Below are 6,032 nucleotides of genomic sequence, written 5' to 3'. Positions count from 1 at the left end.
TGTCATCTCCACTGTCTTCAGAGCATTAAGCTCCAGGTTGTTAGCGCTGCACTATGACACCAGCCTGGCTATTTCACTCCTGTAGGCCGACTCATCTCCGTCAGAGATGAGGCCGATGAGTGTGGTGTCGTCAGCAAACTTCAGGAGTTTGACAGACAGGTGACCAGCTGTGCAGCTGTTTGTGTACAGGGAGAGTAACAGGGGTGAAAGGACACAGCCCTGGGGGGATCCGGTGCTTGTGGTCCGAGTATCTGAGACGAGCTTCCCCAGCCTCACATACTGCTGTCTGTCCGTCAGGAAGTCTGTGATCCACCTGCAGGTGGAGTCAGGCACATTCATCTTGGAGAGTTTTTAATACTAAAGATGTATGAAAGACATACCGAAAAAATATGTCTTTCAGTGTTTAACTGGCTGTCTTTGGATTATGCATGCCTGAGTAATGGCCATTCTTACTCCTCATCTCTCTGTTCACTGCTTGCTAATTTACATAGCAGGGGTCCCAGCAGGAGGGGGCGGGGTTGTAACACGACTCCTTCAGCAGAGCCAGGCTGAGAGAGGCTTTGACATGTAAGATGTTAGATGTTAGAATGCTAGATGTTAGAATGACCAGTTCATTTTATATCTATGAAAATATTCAGGGAGCTATGGGACATGTTCAGCTATAGGTGTGTGAAAATTGGTGTCGATTGTTGAAACATAAGTTACCATAAAAAAATGTTTGTTTGGAGTCTAGACAGATTTAACACAGGTTTTTGGATGAAAAAGGATTTTTTATAAATCATCTGTTACACTTTTAAGTCTGAAAAAAATATGGAAGGCAGCAAACACAGATCCCTACCGTTTTTAATTTTTTTGTGCTGATATTTGAAAGATAAGTTATGCAAAAAAATAGGTGTTTGCAGTTTTGCCTAAAAAGACGTTTTCGGACCTTTTTGGATCAAATGTTGTCTAAAAGTTCACCTGTAACTTCAATCATTCTGAATTTTTTTAGGAAAACTAAACCACTTCAACTGTGATCTGCAAGGCAATGGTAAAACTATATTTTTTATGGAACAGCCTGCAGTGTTTCTTGTGGGGATCTTTTCTGCCAGGGCTTGCCGGCTTGGTCGGTGGTTGTTGCTGTTACCAATCCAGTTGATATGGTTCTCCATCTGTGTCTAAGTGATATAATCAGAATCAGAATCGTTTATTGTCATTGTACATGGGGATACAATGAAATTGCAGCAGCCTTGGAGTGAAGGAGTTACATAAAATAAAAATAAAAATAGAATAGAAAAAGAAATACTGTATTTACAACTCTTAACAAAAAATGAACAATATGGACAGAAACTGTTAAATATTAAATATTTGTGAATAAAATAGAAAGGAATTACATGAGTTGCTGTGAGCACAGCTTAATAAATATCAAGTTATTGCACAGTGACCCGGTTAGACAGTCAGGATATTGCACGCATTGTAGTAAAATTAGAGTGAGGTGTGGTTGGTGGACGTATGTGCATTCCGTATGATAATTGCCTATGGAAAAAAGCTGTTTCTTAGTCTGTTTGTCCTGGTTCTGATGGACCTGTACCTCCTTCCAGAGGGCAGCAGTTCAAACAGAGGGAAAGCAGAATGGGTGGAGTTAGTGGTGATGCTAGTCACTCTGCTGATGCAGCGAGACTGGTAAATGTCCTTCAGTGAGGGGAGGGGGCAGCCGATGATCCTCTGCGCTGTCTTTACCACTCTCTGGAGACTCTGCCGTTCTGCTTCAGTGCAGTGGGAAAACCACACTGTGATGCCATAGGACAGAATGCTCTCAATGGTTGAGCGGTAGAACGTTACCAGCAGCTCCTGGCTGACGTCGTTCCTCCTAAGTTTTCTCAGGAAGTGCAGGCGTTGCTGGGCCTTCCTGATGACAGTCATGGTGTTGTTAGACCATGTGAGGTCAGCAGAGATGGTGGTGCCCAGGAGGGTGAAGCTGTGGACCCTCTCCACACAGTTTCCATCGATGTAGAGTGGGGGTGGATCTGTTCTGTTTTTTCTGAAGTCCAGGATGATCTCCTTGGTCTTGGTGGTGTTCAGGATGAGGTTATTAGCCTGACACCACCTTGAGAGTTTCAGGACTTCGTCTCTGTAGGCCGTCTCGTCGTCCCCAGAGATCAGCCCCACCACAGTAGTGTCGTCTGCAAACTTCACCACGGTGTTGCTGGTGTGGGCTGGTCTGCAGTCTGCTGTGTACAGTGTGTACAGCAGAGGACTCAGCACACATCCCTGTGTGGAGCCTGTGCTCAGCGTCCGGGTGGAGGAGAGGTGGGGGTCAAGTTTGACTGTCTGTGGTCTGTTTGTCAGGAAGTCCTTGATCCACGAGCAGGTGAGTGGGTGGAGTCCTAGTTCAGACAGTTTGTTGACCAGAATGTCAGGAATGATTGTGTTAAAGGCTGAGCTATCGTCCACAAAGAGCATCCTGGCGTAGGTGTCTCTGTGTTCCAGGTGGCTCAGCGCAGTGTGGAGGGTGATGGAAATGGCATCATCCGTTGATCTGTTTGCTTTGTAAGCAAACTGGTGGGGGACGAAGATTGGAGGGAGGGAGTCTTTGATGTGTCCCAGGAGCAGCCGCTCCAGACACTTTGTGATGACAGCAGTGAGTGCAACTGGGCGGAAGTCCGTGAGGAAGGCTGTGGATGAGGACTTTTTGGGTATCGGGATGATAGTGGATGACTTCAGGCAAGCAGGGATGAAAGCCTGAGCTAGCGACAGGTTGAAGATTTTTGTGAAGACCTGGGAGAGTTGATCGGCGCAGGCCCGCAGAACCTTTCCGGGAACTCCATCAGGTCCCGCCGCTTTCCTGGGGTTTACCCTGCTGAACATCCGTGCCATCCGTGCCACGTCCATAAAAGCATTGTTTTTATATTTAGAGCTCTAAGCAACCAAACAGTTGTCTATATAAAAGAGCTTTTACAATTGTGCACTTTTAGCAGGCTGAAAAAATTATCTTTTTAAAATTGCCATTTCAAATTTGGGTTTTAAATTTTGTGTTCCATTTTTCTGTGCTTGTATTGGAAGGATTTGTTATTATTTTGTTTAAAAGTGCTACATATTGTATATACACATAATTTATTTAGAGAAATTTGCTATACGTTGTGTTTTTTGGTTTTGTAGTTTAATTTCATTGGATTTATATTAAGGAAAAGAAGTTGCAGCATTGATTAAAAAAGGATAAAAGAGACATTTACTGTCTAAGTCTTATGTTACATCTGTAGAACTGTACTGAGAGTTGGGTTTTGTTTTGGAGCACATTCATATGTTTTGTTTGTAAAAAAAAAAGATAAAATATTAAGTTAATTGCATTTTACATGACTAGAAAAGCAATGATTATTCATAAAAATCTATGAAAGACATACAAAACAAATGAAAAAGCAGTCTGCCCTCCCTCTTGTGTCTAAACTATTGTCACCTCACTTCTGGGTTAGTTAGCATATGAACAGGCAGCTGGTGTGTGTGTGTGGGGGGGGGGGTGAAATTTGACTCCAGCAACAGGGCAGATTGAGGAGCAGGCTGCAGCATGAGGAAAAGACTGAAGCATGTAAGAGGGAATGACATCCTACAGTTGACCAGTTCATTTTATATCTGTAAAGAATATTCAAGAAGCATTTAGACATGTTCAGCTATATGCGTGTGAAACTTGGTGTGGATATTTGAAGCATAAGTAATTTTAAAACGCACTTGTTTGGAGTCCAGACGGAAAAAGCACAGGTTTTGGGATGAATCAGGATTTTTTTAAAATCATCTGTTTCACCTGGACTTCTGAAAAAAATATGGAAGGCAGCAAACACAGATCCCTACATTTAAAAAAATAAATGGTGTTGATATATGATGATTAAGTTATGAAAAAAATAGGTGTTTGTAGTTTTGCCTAAAAAGACGTTTTCGGACCTTTTTGGATGAAATGTTGTCTAAAAGTTCACCTGTAACTTCAATCATTCTGAATTTTTTTAGGAAGCAGTAGCACATAAATGCCTATGAAAGTTGAATTCTTGGTGCTGATAACCTAAACAGAATTTATGCTAAAAATCTTTGTTCAGTCCAAAATTGCATAGGAAAAAAAGAGGTATGAAGTTTCTCATAGACCCTATTGTGTTACATATCAAAGCTGGAGGTTATTAAAGGCATCTAATTCTGAAATCTCAGCTTCCTGAGACAAACGGCTGATTTATAATAAATTTCTATTATTTGGGTGCACATAATCGACCACTTCCTGTTACGCAGGCACCGTCAGGTGTACACCCATGAAACTTCAGATTATGAGAGAGGACCCTTCTGAGTATCTCCAGTTTTAATTTCATGCACATCGGACAAAGCAAAGAGAAAATACAGGGCAGAATGTGCCCAATGCAATAACTAGGTGGCGCTATAGAGCTCGTCCAAGATTGTCATATCCATGGGTTCAGAATAGAAGCTTCATCATATCCATTGAATTTCAGTGAGATTGGACAAGGAATGTGCACGTGAGAGCAACTTTTGTGTGCATAGCGAGATGCCCAACTTTGCCGCTCTGTCACGACCACACCCCCGCATTGAAAGTTATGGTTTTTTGTCAGAGTAAACTTCAATGGCTTTTCAACAGGTGGACGTCATTTTCAGGTGTGTCGGCTCATCCTACTCGGAGTAGTGATGCTCCAAGTAAAACATGTCATTTCCTCTTGCCAGCAGGTGGCGCTACACTTTTTCCAGATTTTTTCACTGCAGATGTGTTCAGAGTCAGACTACAATCATGCACATCAATTTTGGATCAGATTGGATTATGCATGGCTGAGTAATGGCCATTTTTCTTTTCATGGCGTGTTTTCGAAACGACCTCCAATTTTGACGCGCCGCCATGGTCACAAACATCCATAAAAACTTAAAAGCTTTGCAATTTAACATCGGACATGTGTCTAGTTTACAAAACCAAAGTTTGGAGTCATTACTCTCAAATCTCTAGGAGGAGTTCGTTCTAGAGCGAGGCCTGCGAATGACCAAAATACAGCAAAAATGACATATTGTCATCAAAATATCAGACTTCCTGTGCGACTGACAGCTTGGTCCCAAGAGACTTTTTTGTAGGTTTCTATCCGATGAACATGCCCTGTTAAAATCAGGTTTGTACTATAAAGCATATGGAGGTGCTCGCGAAAACAAATTTTGCAGGTGGCGCTATCGAGCCATTTTTGTTTACCTATGCCGTTCTCCTATAAAATATGAAATTTTTCGCGACTCCTGATGTGTATACAAAATTTGGTGAGTTTTGGGGTATGTTAAAGGCCTCAAAAAGGCGACGGAAAAGTCGGAAGAATAATAATAATAATTAAAGCTACAAGTAGCATTTAGCGGGCCCGAGCACGTGCGACCGCATGGCACGAGCGACCGCCCCGTGAGCAACGCCCTGCTCGAGCCATTCTCGTCGTTTTTTCTTGTCCATTCTGGAGCTCCAAGCTATTGTTAATACGACAGCAGCCTGGGGGGGGGGGGGGGGGGGCTGTAATCTGTTGCCTTAAGGGACAAAGACTTTTGCATATAGCATGAAAAAAATTCAAGCAATGATGATAATTGCTATCACTGTCCCTAAGGATGAGAACAATAGAACTCATTCAATTTCCACTACAATGTCTAGATGAGTGTCAGCTATGTCTGATAACTTGGCCAATTAGCTGGACCGGAATCTTGCAAAGTGCAGGTGGTTAACGTCCAGTGTGATGAGTCTGTGGACGGCAACAGTACAGCATAGCTTTTGGTTTCCACAAGAGAAGAACTCCTGACACATCTGCCCTAACAGACAACTACAAGAGGAGTTGAAATGTATAACACGGTGAAGGAGTTTTTGTGCAGAAAAAGGTACAATTAGAAAAGCTGGTAGCAGTGACTGCAGATGGGACTCCTGCTATGATCAATAGACAAACAGGTTTCATCACTCACTGTAAAGCTGACCCAGACTTTCCAAAATGTCTGCATTACTGCTGCGTCATTCACCAGCAGGCCATATGTGCAGAAGTGATTGGCTCTGGACATATAATGAC

Source organism: Oryzias latipes, chromosome 24, assembly GCF_053564925.1.
Source record: "Oryzias latipes strain Hd-rR chromosome 24, Olatipes_Hd-rR_3.1".
NCBI lineage: Eukaryota > Metazoa > Chordata > Actinopteri > Beloniformes > Adrianichthyidae > Oryzias > Oryzias latipes.
Note: the sequence above shows the minus strand (reverse complement) of the source record.